The sequence below is a fragment of the Sphaerodactylus townsendi genome, linkage group LG10 (genome assembly GCF_021028975.2).
Source record: "Sphaerodactylus townsendi isolate TG3544 linkage group LG10, MPM_Stown_v2.3, whole genome shotgun sequence".
Taxonomy (NCBI): Eukaryota; Metazoa; Chordata; class Lepidosauria; order Squamata; family Sphaerodactylidae; genus Sphaerodactylus; species Sphaerodactylus townsendi.
The window spans coordinates 68,147,774-68,163,109 of NC_059434.1; the positions used below are offsets into that span (position 1 = coordinate 68,147,774).

The 15,336-nt window shown below is 41.9% G+C and overlaps 1 protein-coding gene across 1 annotated transcript in view; it reads right to left on the reverse strand.

The window, feature by feature from the left end:
* BANK1 (B cell scaffold protein with ankyrin repeats 1) overlaps positions 1-15,336 on the reverse strand; it is a 187,310-nt gene that overhangs the window by 144,080 nt on the left and 27,894 nt on the right. The window lies entirely within an intron of this gene.

Consider the following 15,336-nt stretch of genomic DNA (forward strand, 5'->3'; position numbering starts at 1 on the left):
TTCAACTGGTTGTGGTGGGTTTTCCAGGCTGTGTGGCCGTGGTCTGGTAGATCTTGTTCCTAATGTTTCGCCTGCATCTGTGACTGGCATCTTCAGAGGTGTATCACAGAGAAAAGTCTCTGTTTCACACCAAGACAACTTCAACAAGAAAGAAGAGACTCTGAAAATTGGCAAAGCTTGGCTACCAGTACTTAAAAAATGGACTGATAACCCCACCCGCAATACAATACACTCAACCACACCTTTGCAGAGCAAGTTCCACCCAAACACTTACTGATTGGTTCCCCACCCTGTGACATGGACAATATACCCCACTAAACTTTCCCTTCTCACTAGACACAGTGTGAAACAGACTTTTCTCTGTGATACACTTCTGAAGATGCCACAGATACAGGCAAACCATTAGGAACAAGATCTACCAGACCACGGCCACACAGCCCAGAAAACCCACCACAACCAACTCTTGTTTTGTTTGTTTGTTTGGGGAAGGGTCAAGCTCCACATCCCTTCCCCATGAAGACCTGATTCCAATTGGGCCCCACAAAGCAGGTAATCCAGCTTTGAAAGACCAGATTATTATTCTTTCAGCAAATCTTCTGTTTTCAGTATGAGGCTTGCCAATGTTGTGGAGTTGCTCTTGAAGTCAGGAAAGTTTTCCAAATGTGTAATTCAAACCTGCCATCCTTTAGATTAACCAGGTGCGTCTAACCAGAGCAAAGAGGGAACAATAGTTTTAATCTCTTTGACATCCTTTCAATACTGTCAACCGACCCTTTTATTAAGCTTCTTTCTCCTAAGTAAACACTCCCATTTTCTCCAGGCTTTCGTTGTGCGATGTGTCTGGTAGATGGGTTGGCTGATCTCCTAAACATACTTACTTGGGAAGTCAGCAAAATGAAAATCTGTGGGGATTACTTTGATATAAATGAGCATAGAATGGAGGTGGCTCTTGTGTTTGGATTGTGAATTTTTTCCAACTTGCCAACACCCTTCTTAAATTATATCTACAACGGAACACAGTCCTTCAGACTCTGCAAGTTCTGAATTGAGTGGTATTATACCAATTTTTCCAAACCCACCAGTTGTCCTTCTGATGACATCAGTGAGAGCATGACAGGATTTCTGATGCCCCCTTTCCACTCCTGTGATCCCCTCAAGTCCCACTTAGCTGCTGTCATAGTAGCAATATGGACAGCTATCTTTTTATCTCCCTTCCTCTCTGGAGTGTTAAATGGTCCTATAGCACTATTCCAGGCATCCAGGATCCTGAGAAATGCATAGTTTTCCCAGGACAACAAATAACTATTTTAAGATAGCCAATCACTTTAGATTGCCAAGTGCCCCTTTTTTGGGTTACTCTCCCAGAAGCAATGAGAGAGAAATCTCTACAGCCCCTTCCCTCCTGCTTCTTCTGTGTAGGCAGAAAAAGGGGGAAGCAGGGGGAAAATTCTGAAATGAATTCTTAGGTCAGATTGGAGGCCAGCATTGGTGCCAGTTCATGATAGCTTTGGCAACACAGTTATTATCTGAGATATTGGATCACACCTCTGTTCAGAAGGCAATTTGTTAACTATGTGAGCAGCATTTTGGACCAAAAAACAAACAATGAATGGTTTGTAATGTCTCTGGATTCCAGAGCAGACACCTGAAGAATGAATGAATAGATCAAACAGTTTGAATCTAAGGAGAAGCTCCAACAGGTTCATACAAGTACTCTCAACTAGCTGAACTGCCAACTTGAACATGTGCCCTTAGGGAAGGCCTGCAAGTTAACACACTAGATTAATATAAGGGAATAACTGGAAATTATACATTCTATCACAACATGGTTTTTTGGATATTTGACACTGGATAGAAAATGTGCATTTCCCCATCTTTCATCCACTATCTTTACTACATGGTAATCCATCGATTCTTAATATTTTTAATGTTTAAAATGTTTCAGTTTTGTTAGCAGCCATTTTGCCTGGCTGACTTCATGTTCTTTGGGTTCAGGCAACAAATACTTAGTACATGCATGCTGGCTATCTCACTGTCCATCAGATCCAGACTGTAAACACTTTCCAATGGCTCTCCCCTACCATACCTTCTGTCTCATCCATTCACCCAAAGGAACTGATAGGGGAAAACTTCCAAAAGAGGTTGGTCGTCACAGTCTCTTTTTAGTTGTCACAGTCAGGCTGGGGTGGGGGAGAGCTTTAGTATTCCAGCCATGCCTATTTTGCCCCCTTGTCTGATATCCAATGCTGGGCATGTTTCTATTTGTATTAATTAGATTTAAGCATTCTTGTACTTCTGCCTGGGAAATATAATACAGTCCAGTCAGTTCTGTGCTAGGACTACTAAAATGAATGCTGTCAAGTGCACAGGTTCAAAAGCTGCACATGTGTTCTAAGCATTATTTGACTTGTCTGCAATGACCCCGGAGCACATCTTGTCCAAGCAAACCAATATACTCCAAGCATGTGTTAGGAGTGGCAGCGCCAAATGCCTCCACAGATACAAACTAGATCTGAAATGCTGTTCATTTATAATTGTGAGCAAATCACTGGGGCAAACATTGAGGTATTCAGCTCGACACAAAACAGGCATCATGAACTAGGTGAGCCCGAATTGTTGATTATATTTTTCCGAAGTTTGCGCCATTCCTTAGTAATTATTCATCTTTGCAGGAGGAGCAGAGAATGGCATGGCACAGATTTAACAACTGGACTCTGCAAATCATGGTTTGCAATTAGAAACTCTTATTTTCTCCCTCGCTCTCAGCCCTCCCGTCTCTGGTATTTGGCACCTCTCCTTCCCCTGATGAAGACATGAAACTGACTGATACTGAGTCGGGTCATTAGCCTGTTAGGTCTGTACTGTATATTTTAACAGGCATCAACTCTCCAGGGTCTCAGGTAAAGTTTCTCACATTACCTGTCACCTAACCCTTTTGAACTCTACCAGAGAGCTATGTCCATTACCCTGTTGGTCTTGGTTTAGTATTACACTTGCAGCAACCCACACCATGGTTGCATTAACCAGGATTTTAACCAGGATTTCAAAAACAACATTAGAAGTATTTTTAGGCCCTTCCAAGTATAAATAGGATTGCATCCATAATCTTAAATAAGCCTGAGCACTTAGTTCTCAGTATTTTAAGTGCTACGATCCTCAAGTTTTTTCTATTCTCTTTTCCTTTTGTGCATGTCCCCGAGATGGTAAAACTGGGCAAGGTATATTGATTTTAATGTTGGTATATACAATATCTGCATTCTTAAGAACCCACACAATTATAATACTTGATGAATCACATTGATCCTATTTGTATGAGATAAAAACTATGCAACTAACCACAGATTAATGGGTGTTCTCATTCCTACTATGCATTTTATTTAATATGGTCCCCTGTACTATACATTTCATTTCTAAGCCCAACACATATTCAAACCTGGCCAATGTCCATAAATCCACTTTAAGGCTACTGCCAGACATAAAGCAGCTAAGTAATTTTTTAGGTAGAAGCAATTACCCGTGCGTAAAAAACAGCATATATAAGTCGATCAGAACTTTGCATCTTACATGTATAAGACCAACTTGTGTGTGTGTGTGTTTGTGTGTAGCCAGGTTACACTGACAATAAAATTCAACAGTGATGAGCTTCATTTTATGCACAAAATAATTCACTTTATTAGCTCAGTCAATTCGCTTTACCAGGTGTAAGCAGTTTTTATCCAATTAGTGTCGGAAACAAGAGAAAAACATCACATACTCGTATTGGAGGGCACAGGGCACAGCAAATGGTTAGACACATCAAAACCTAAACTGCCGAGCGGTTACGCAAGTCTGATTACATGATGAGCAAGATGCTTTTGGATTCTGCAGGGTTATGAAAAGCAAAGAGAAGAAACACTAAAGCAATTTTAACTACCAACTTGCTGGTTGCCACAGCTACTGAGTTATTAGCTGAAAAAAATTGTTCTTCTTTTTGGACGTTCGGCAGTCCTTGAAATAATGGTTACATTCATCTGAGTAATGAACATAGACCACAGACTTTTTCCCCAAGTCACTGTGCCCCTTTAGCAATCATCCCTGACCTAAATTCCCAGAATCTCATTCTGGCATTACAGCAGTCAGACACTGATCGGACATGAATCTTTCCTGCCACTTCTGCTTTCTGCTCCACAAAACCCCCACACAAAGCGAGAATCACAATTCTCCCCTCTCCAGGTTTCCTATTCACGCAAAGGAGCTAATATGATCCTATCAATGAGTTATCACAGAAAAATGACTGCTGAGCTAGAATTCGTAGAATCCTGTATTGATAAGAGATTTCAAATGTGCATCTGTACTGAAGGCTCACTGTGTATGCTACCACTCAGTGAGGTACACATCAAGAATGTATCAGGTACTCCCTTCTACCCAATATGTCTCAGGAACTATATGCAATTTTTGCACACTGTGTGCAACAGAAGCATCTATCATGAAAAAAGAAAAACTGAACTTTCAATAGAATTGTGCATGCTCCCAGTAAATCATCTGAATCAGATCTGCTGAACTTCAGCAAGGAGGCTGTCCCGTGTGTCTTCAGACCATGTCCTGGATTGTGCATTATTGTAGAATGACGGAATGATATTATTCTCATAGATTTATTTCCCAGTGGGTAATAGATAGATGGAGACTACTTTGGGTTGCAGAAAATGTAAATATAAAATAGCTGAGCACTCTGACTTGCATGACCCAGCTCAGCCTGATCTCATGAGATCTCGGAAGCTAAGCAGGGTCAGCCCTAGTTAGTACTTGGAATAGGAGATGACCAAAGAAGACCAGAGTTGATATGAAGAGATAGAAAAAGTGCAGAGAAGGGCAACGAGGATGGTTGAAGGATTGGAGCACCTTCCTTATGAGGAGAGGCTGCAGCGTTTGGGAGAGGAGACATCTAAGGGGGGATATGATTGAAGTCTATAAAATTATGCATGGAGTAGAAAATGTTGACAAAGAGAAACTTTTCTCTCTTTCTCACAATAGTAGAACCAGGGGGCATTGATTGAAAATGGTGGGGGGAAGAATTAGGACTAATAAAAGGAAACATTTCTTCACGCAACGTGTGATTGGTGTTTGGAATATGCTGCCACAGGAGGTGGTGTGAAAAAGGCAAACTCTATGCTGGGGATCATTAGAAAGGGAATTGATAATAAAACTGCAAAGATTGTCGTGCCCTTATATAAAGCAGTGGTGCGACGCGCCAGATGCTGTGTCCAGTTCTGATGCGCGCATCTCAAAAAGGATATCAAAGACATAGAAAAAGTGCAGAGAAGGGCAAGAAGGATGATTGAGGACAGGCACCTTCCTATGAGGGCTGCGTTTGGGACTCCTTTAGTTTGGAGAGAGGCTGAGGGATATGATTGAAGTCTACAAAATTATGCATGGGGTAGAAAATGTTGACAGAGAGAAATTTTTCTCTCTTATACAATACTAGAACCAGGGGCATTCCATTGAAAATGCTGGGAAGAATTAGGACTAATAAAAGGGAAAACATTTCTTCACGCATAGCGTGTGATTGGTGTTTGGAATAATATGCTGCCCACAGGAGAATTGGTGTGAAAAGGCAAACTCTATGCTGGGATCATTAGAAAGGAATTGGATAATAAAATCAGAAGATTGTCGTGTCTCTTATATAAAGCAGTGGCAGCGACTGACTTGGAGTACTGTGTCCAGTTCTGGTCAGCCGTGATCTCAAAAAAAGGATATATCAAAGACATAGAAAAAAGTGCAGAGAAGGGCAAGAAGGATGATTGAGGGACTGGAGCACCTTCCCTATGAGGAGAGGCTGCAGCTTTGGGACTCTTTAGTTTGGAGAGGAGGCGCTGAGGGGATATGATTGAAGCTCCATAAAATTATGCATGGGTAGAAAATGTTGACAGAGAGAAATTTTTCTTCTCACAATACTAGAACCAGGGGCATTCCATTGAAAATGCTGGGGAAGAATTAGACTAATAAAAGGAAACACTTCTTCACGAACGGTGATTGGTGTTTGGAATATGCTGCCACAGGAGGTGGTGATGGCCACTTCAACCCGATAGCTTCTTTAAAAGGGGCTTGACAGATTTATGGAGAAGTCGATTTATGGCTGAACAATCTTGATCCCTCTTTGATCTGAGAGATTGCAAATGCCTTAACAGACCAGGGTGATAGGAGCAACAGCCGCGAGAAGGCCATTGGCGCTCACATCCTACATGTGATTCTAAAGGCACCTGGTGGGCCACTATGTAGTAGCAGAGAGCTGGACTAGATGGACTTTGGTCTGATCCAGCTTGGCTTGTTCTTATGTTCTTATGTTCTTATGGTGGTGATGGCCACTAACCTGGATGAAAGCTTTAAAGGGCGGACAGATTTATGGAGAAGTCAGATTTATGGCTCTGTCTTGATCCTCTTTGATCTGAGATTGCAAATGCCTTAACAGACAGGTGATAGGGCAGCGACATGAGAGCCATTCTTGCGTTCACATCCTACATGTGAGCTCCCAAAGGCACCTGGTGGGCCACTGCGAGTAGCAGAGAGCTGGACTAGATGGACTTTGGTCTGATCCAGCTGGCTTGTTCTTATGTTCTTATGTTCTTATGGTGATGGTCACTAACCTGGATAGCTTTAAAAAGGGCTTGGACAGATTTATGGAGGAGAAGTCGATCTATGGCTACCAATCTTGATCCTCCTTGATCTGAGATTGCAAATGCCTTAACAGACCAGGTGCTCGGGAGCAGCAGCAGCAGAAGGCCATTGCTTTCACATCCTGCACGTGAGCTCCCAAAGGCACCTGGTGGGCCACTGCGAGTAGCAGAGTGCTGGACTAGATGGACTCTGGTCTGATCCAGCAGGCTAGTTCTTATGTTCGTATGTTCTAAAGCCATGGCAAACCACCTCTTAATGTCTCTTGCCTTGAAAATCCTACACCTACAGGCAGTGGTGAGATTCAGCCAGTTTGCACTGGTTTAACAGAACCGGTAGCTAATCTTTTGCCTACTTTGGCGAACCGGTTGTAATCCCACCACTGGCAGGGGGGTGGGCGCCGGTGGCACTAGGCTGGCTTCTAGACCAGCCTCCCACTGCGGTGCTTGCCTGAGCCCATCTCCCGAGACTTTGTTCAGGCTGCCTCCTGTGCTTTCCAGGCCCTGGGAAGCACAGGAGATGGCTTGAACAAAGACTGGGTGCGGTGGGCACCATGGTGCTTGCCCAAGCCCTGTCCTCCAGGCCCTGGGAAGTGCAGGAGGCAGATTGAATGAAGTCTGGGTGTGGTGAGCACTGCAGTGCTTGCATGAGCCCCAACCCCTTGGCCTGGCCATCCCTCGACCCAGCTCTTCAACCAGAGCAGCCTGGCATGGCCTGACTGAGGGGCCTCCCACAGCAGGCTCCCCAGCAGTCCCTTGGCCAGGCATCACCAGGCTACCTGAGACTGCTGCCACCCTCCTCCACCGGCTAAGGCAAATGGGCATGGCGGGGGGGGGGGGTGCATGATGGGAGGCGGGCGAACCGGTTGCTAAATTTTTAGAATCCCACTACTGCCTATAGGGCCATCATAAGCTGACTTAATGGGACATTCCACCATGGTAGTAGTTGAGCAGGAGGATATCATGCTCAAATGAACAGAGGAAATTGGATAGTGTGGGCAGATCTGAAAGGTGGGGACAGAAGGCTGGGAGACAGCAGCCAATAGAAATATCAGCTAAAATCTGCTGGAGATAGCCCTGTCCCCCCAGCCAAAAACACATAAGGACTTGTTAAGAACTGCTGGTGCTTCTATGTGTTCAAAACAAAAAGGGAGGAGTGCGGTCCTAAAGATCATTGCTGTTGCCACAAAGGCTGGGACTGAACAAAACGTCAAACCTTCCCTGCTATTTAAACATCTCAGCAAGGCCTCACACAGCAACTCTCCTTCCCATTGAGATCCAGCAAGCCCACAAGCAGCTTTGCTCATTCTTTCACGTATGCTAAGGCCATCCACTATGTTGGCATCAAAGCACACCACTGGACAGCAGAGAGCTCAGTAGGTGCCCTCTCTGGCACATGAAAATTTTAAGCTATTTTAAAAAGAGCCCTGTAGCATTACAGGCATTTTATTGCAGGCATACACCAGTCAGTCGTCTTCTGGACACAGCAGTTTGGGTGGCTCCTCAACCACTCATTCCACAGTAAATAAAGGCTTCCCCTTGGATCTCACCCCCTCTCCCTATCCAAGGTTTTTTCTTTTGGCTTTACTAGCCTATGCAGAACAGCAGACTGTGTCTCCTAACCCTCTGGTTAAGATGAAGGGTATAGTACTTTCAAATGCTGTATATGATCAAGGTGGGTATGTGCATGTGCAAGAATTGAAAGTACACATCAAAGTGCATGAGGGATTATGTGCGGCCTTTCATTTCTTGTTGCAAAGATGTGTTGTTCATATTTTTCCACCTACTTAAAATATTCATGAATGTTGCATGATTAGCAGCTCACCCAATGGTTACCATTGGGCCCCAAATCCTCTATCTAATGGCAATAAAATATACAAAAGAGAGTCAGTGCTGTTGTGCAGAACTTTTTGATTCTGAATGTTTCTATTTGAATGGACCAAATCTGTGGGCTACAATGCTCACATTTAGTTTTCAAATCTGAAATCAATACCTTATTTTGACCTCACAGATTCACTTAGCAAGTTTTATAGCACAATACACCACTGAATTCCTATGAGTAATCCCCCAAGGAGTGATCCCATGCAATTTTAGAGCACGTAACTGAATAGATTTATGCAAAAAGGGTTCTTGAAGCCCTAACTAGAGAACTTTGGCTTAGAGTCAGGTAACACCTAGTATTGAATATCCAAGCTATTTCACATTCCCCTACTGCTAAAGAGTGCTCTGATTCTGTGTGCTCAAGTATGAGATGTTGTGACACCACCGTGCATGCATTTTAATGTCACTGCACACCAAATATGCCATATGCCCACACTGCAATTTCACCAGCCAATGTCTCCATGGAGAAGTGGGTAGCAGCAGAAGCAGCAGTATGTGTGGCGGCAGGCTCTCATTTGAATGCCAAACAGCAAGATATTCTGGAACTTTGAAGAAAAAACAGACCTTTGCAGAAAGTGCTGATCTCTTACCTAAAGCCTTCATCTGACCTTCAGATGAGAAAAGCAGAAAATATATAGTAGATTCAATGTGATTAAAAACTAAGGCTGAGCTGAAAGAAGAAAACACATTTTGTTAATATCCTTGCCACTTCAAAAGCAGCCATTTTCTCCAGGAGAACAGATCTCTGTCATCTGGAGTTGTGATTCTGGGAGATCTCCAGGCTCAAGCTGGAGGTTGGCAAAACTATGGACCAGGAAACCTCTTTGTGGACAGATGTTGCAAAGAGATGTCAGTCCACCAACAATACACAATCAAAACTCCTGTTCCAGATTACTTGCCACTGGAAACAAGGGGCACTGCTAACTGAAACAGGGACTTTGTTGTGGTGGCATCATGTCATTTGAATGTCCTCCACATTTCTGGCACACCTGGCAGCTAGTATTTTTAATTTCAGGCACTACTATTTTGTGTGGAGGGTGGGGGGAAGTATATTTTCAACTTTCAGCAATAAAATCCCAACCCCTCACCCCAAAATACATTGCAATAGGTTTTGCTCTGGTTTTGACAGGATTGTTGGCTTTTAAAATGCTTTAACACTGATATAATTTTATGTTCTTTTAATGAGAAGTGTTAAGGTTTTATTGTGCTTTATGTATTTTTGTGCTTTCAGCCTATGGCTCGAAGATGGCACTTAAACTGTATTGCTGCTCTACCCCACCCCATTGTGTCTCCATTTTGAGCCTTTTATATCAGCTGTAGTTCTTACACACAAATAAGACCTTCCTTGTAAATCCACAGCCAATCTGGTTTAAATAGATGAGGAGCAGGGATGACATGAACTTTGCAAAAGAACTGAAAATCCAATCAATATTTAAAATCAATATTGTCAGGCATTTAAGCACAGCCATCGCTAGATCCTTTCTTTGAAATAATTCTGAAGACTTGGATTAAATGCAATAGTATACATGCTTACTAAGATTCTAGAGTGTGATTTTTGTGTTTCAGGGACCCCCTGCAGTTTTACCTTTTGTCCATAAACATACTGTTGTGAAGAATTAGGATTGTTGGGTTGCCAGTCTTCAGAGGTTGTCTGGAGATCTTCCAGAATTCCAACTGGTCTCCACGTTACAGAGATCAGATGCCTTGTATACAATGGCTGCCTTAAAATCCACTCTCTCTCCTCCCCATAAGAACATAAGAACCTGCTGGATCAGACCAGAGTCCATCTAGTCCAGCACTCTGCTACTCGCAGTGGCCCACCAGGTGCCTTTGGGAGTTCACGTGCAGGATGTGAAAGCAATGGCCTTCTGCTGCTGCTGCTCCCAAGCACCTGGTCTGCTAAGGCATTTGCAATCTCAGATCAAGGAGGATCAAGATTGGTAGCCATAGATCGACTTCTTCTCCATAAATTTGTCCAAGCCCTTTTTAAAGCTATCCAGGTTAGTGGCCATCACCACCTCCTGTGGCAGCATATTCCAAACACCAATAAATAAACCGGATGAGGTTGGGCCAGTTTCCCCTTCTTGGCCTAATTATCTCACCAAGTTGTAGTGATGGTAAAACAGGATGAATACTGCCCTGAACTCTTTCAGTGGAATAAAATTTGAATTAGAATTAAAATTGGAATTAAAAAGCTACTGGGTTAAAACAGAATAGTGCATTTATTTACCGGTACTTGTGGGGTATTCCAGGGTATATCAGGTCTCTCTCCAACCTCCATGTCTCCCTTCCTTTTGGCTGCCTCAAAACCCACTGGCTGGTATTTGAGCTACTGCATCACATCCAGAGTTTCCTAAAAAGTGTCTCCTTTTCAGGATGTGGCTGCTCCTAACTTTCAAGACTTCTATAATTTCAGTCAAGAGGTCCTCAAGCCGCATGTCATTTCCTTTGCTGGAAAGGTTTGCTCCATTTTCTTTATACAGCTCAGACTTGTCATGAGGCTCCAATAATGCTCATCTTTGCTCCCTCAAGTACTCACTACCTGATCCTTCACTGCCAGCAAAGAGAGGTGTGAGAAAGAGAGCTATTGATTAAGCGGCTGCTCCAGCTATGAGAAGTGGTACTTGAAGTCAGTGCAAAAGCCTATTTTGAGGTCCAAAGATATTTATGGGGAAAGAATGGATGCAATGCTGTGCTGTTCGGTCACTTTCTCCAAAGATGCAGAGGGGGAAGAAGCAGGGGTCAGAATTATGCGAGGAGATACTAAGCAGTCCTAAGAAATATGAGCAGCCTTAGAGTGTTTAGTTCTCAAACGTAAGAGATAATTGAGACATCCAAAGTGATGAATGGAGTACAACTGTTGAAAGCGAGATAATTAAGTTCCTTAAGAGGTTCCTAATAATCATACACATCAATCAAAATGATATAGCCAGATTCTATGAAAAACTTTAGCTCAGAAAGGAAAACTTTTGGTTTATAAATAGCTATATCTGCTTTCAAGGTAAAGTTTGCAATTTCTGGTATACAAATCCAGGGGTACAAAACTACACTCTTGTGGCGAAGTTATCCTTATCCGTAAACTCGTAAGATGATTCACTTCTATTCCATTCAAAGTTGCCTGAAAGTTTTTCTCTTCTTCAAGAGAAAGGGTTATATAAATTTGAAAATAGCAGAGCACCAACAAAAATATCCAGAATATTTAGCATTTGGTCACTTTTGTGACCAGGCTGAACAATCTAGGTAAGACCAGTGGGTGCCTTGTGGTATGTTATGCATAAATTTGCCTCAATAACTTTTTTTAAATTATAGCTTCCACTGAAATGCTGAAAGCTTGTTTTCAGAACAGGAAAATGTCTTCTTAAAAATCACCTGTCGACCAAGCTATAACAGTACAACACCCTCTCCCTGAAGAGAAACAGAGGTTCAGAAGGAAGGGAAGTGTGTGGCTGGAGGGTGTATGGTTTGATAGCTGTTATTGGCATAAGGCACTCCCCAACTCATGCACACACACACACACACACACAGAGGCCTTTTTAAACAAAAATCTTGTCAGGGAAAATAAAATGTCTGCTACCACCATTTCTGAGGTAAAAATAATGTGGAACTTAGCAAGGCTTTTAAAAGATAAAACACAAAAACTAGGTTTTATTTAACAATTTCAGTTTACAGATTACTTTACTTATAGTTTCACACACATGCACAGGGTCTCAGTTTAGGGTAAACCTTTTCCACATGATTCTGAACACTTTCCTAAAACTCCCACCCTTAAACTCCAAAGGGTCTCAAACTGGCTTGGGACAAATTAAGCTCTGGGGTTTCACCAAACCCATGTTAACTCTGTCAGTTAAGCTAAACACCCTCTCCAGTTCCATATCTGGGTGCACCTCCTCATGAGACAATAGCCAAGCCCTCTGTGTGCTCTTAGGAGTGTTTCCCAAGAAATCAGTTTCTCTCTTGTTTTCCACCACCACCAGGCCTCCTAGCCTCTAGAGGAAATATGGCTCTTTCCTCTCAGTTTGAAATCTCTTTGAGAATACAGGCCCCCTTAGCCATTTCTCCCTTTTTGGGCTGCCACTATGGAGGAAGGATAATACATCATATCAGTTGTGGTTCATACATTATAGAATGCCCAAGTACAGTCTAGGGTTTTGTTGTTTTTATACTTTTGAACATATTTTAGCTCCTGTTTTCATGACATGAAGTTTTTTGTTGGTTTTAATGTTGTGATTTTGTTATGTAAGCTTTACTTTGTTAGCCATCTAGATGGCCCTTAAGAGGGCAGAAAGATTAGTTCTAAACTTTGATAATTTTAACAAGAGCCCAACGTTCCAGCGTTGACCTTTACTGGTCCTCAAAGATTCTCAGTTAGAAGGTTGTCCTGAAATATTGCAGAATCACTATCTATAGCCAGACATTCCAGAAAACTGAGGCACATACTGTGGTTTGCAAGTGTGTTCCTTACAGGTCCAATGGATCTTAATTCCTGCATTTCACCATGAGTATTCTAGCATTAAAATGAGACAAATGGGCATAGCATTCATGCCCATGCATATTAAATGCCTATTTAATAAGCTTTGGGTGTTTCTTTTATATTCATAATATTATTTTTTTTCTTGTAAGCTTCTTATAGACAAGAAAAACCCATAATGAGACAGTTTAGGGGGACAGTTTTAGGGGGAGGGGCGGTATATAAAATTGATTATAAATTTTAAAAAATAAAATAAATAAATTACGTACTGAATGTTGCTGAACTATCCGTAATGTGCACAGTTCGCAACAATGACCTTTACTCTCACTAAATGGGTATTCTACATACAGAATGAGCAAGCATCCCAACTTTTTCATTCTGAAAAGAAAACGAAGTGCGCTTTGCTTGTATGTGAAAACTAGAACTAGCAGATTTCATGGTTTTTTAAATAGTTCTTTAAACCAGATACACCATTAGTGGATGTTCGACCATAAACCACAAGAGGAGAAAAGTTTAAGCTTTCACATTCTTTTATATCCCTCTTGGATTTTATCTTATCTGTAAAATCTTTTCCTAACTTTCTAGTCTGCACTCCCAACAGAAACAGAGTTACAATGCTATGACCCAGGTTGCCAACCTCAAGACGGAGGCTGGAGCTCCAGAATTAAAACTGATCTCTAGATAGCAGAAATCAGTTTCCTTGGAGGAAATGGCAGCTTTACAGGGTGGACCAGAGGTAACCTCCCCGCTGTGCTTGCTCCCTGCCTACCTGGCTGCTATTGACTGCTGAGTGTGTGCATGAGTTCCACTGTGGTACTCAAACTGTGTTTTGATGGAAGGAAAAACAAAACAGTTACCTAAAGGATGCAATGTTTCGCCACTTTGTGCCCAGTTTAGCAATATGACCTTACTGCTCTGTGTATGGCAAACAAGAATTATTTCAATCCTATTTTCTCTAAAATAGTGTTCAACATGTGTGCTGTGGTCCACAGCATTATAGATTACTTATATACAAAACAGTGGCAGCTCAAGCTGTTTCCCAGAGGAAGTTTCTGTACTCCATTAGCCAAAGTGAAATCTGAATAACCTTGCAGAAATGATAGGAAATCAAACAAATGTCTCCAGATTTCCAGAGATGAAAACAACAGAAAACATACTGCAGTCAGCAGTGTTTCAAAATCTTGAGCTGGGATCCAAGACCTATTCGGATCATGAGAGATTTGCATCAATTCCCCTTTCACAGTGGATTGCTACACAGCACCCTAGGCTAATCCTGAGCATCCACTGACCTGCAGGAGCAGTTCTTCAGGGAACACAGCAGGATGTACTGAGAAGGAAAAGGTGGAAAATTTCTGTTCTATATGCACAATTCAGATTGACTTACATAGGATTCAACTGCGGCTACCCAATTTGTCTTTAAAAATCCACCTCGGTTTATTGTGAGCATGAATTTTTACATACCTATCATTATTAATTTGGAATTAAAATGACATCACACACTAAAGTCAATGTACATATTGTTATGCTTTGTATTTTAAGAAGGTTACATGAAAAAGAACATAATTTATAACCCAGTGCCCTTTTCCATTATGTCCCAATATGAGTTTAGGATTTACCAAGAATATGGTTTTAAAATGCTATGCATATTTGAGCAACATGATCATGGTTATAGGAATGCGGGTGCTGCCTCCCCATGTGCGTTCTCTCATTATTGATCCAATAATGTCTAGACAGATGAACCACTAGGGCAGAACCAACTGCATAATTCCTAAAACCAATTGAATAATTCCTAACACTGAAAAAATGTTAAAATATTAAGACTAGTTGATCAGTTTGAACACCCAATTTGCCCTTGCATTTGATCAACAAACCGGGACATCTCCAGCCTTGTAGTTTTATACACAAGCAATCAGGAAAAAGCTCATCTGTCTTGACACTTGAGTTTACAGCATATCGGGAGATGGACAATCATAAACCTGGAGAGCTTAGCAGATGGCAGTTAATGGTGTCCTTTTGCAGTTAGCATGCCACCATTACTCCCCCCCCCCACTTCACTCTAAAGAAGACAATCAATGTTCAGGCAAAGTGTACAAATGTATTCAAGATTTTTCACCTTTTTCGCCCCTTTATGTCAATATGTCGATCTATTGATAGATTGATATATCAATCTATTGATAAGATTAAAGATAAAAATTAAAGTTTATATTAAAAAGTAAAGCAAGTAGAAAGCCCACAAAACATCCCCCCAGACGCAAACAAAAAAACAGCTGATAGGTGGTGCCTGCCCCGCTGCAAACAGGGCAGTAGGTAATAATGCTGAACATGCTCTGAAACAAAGAC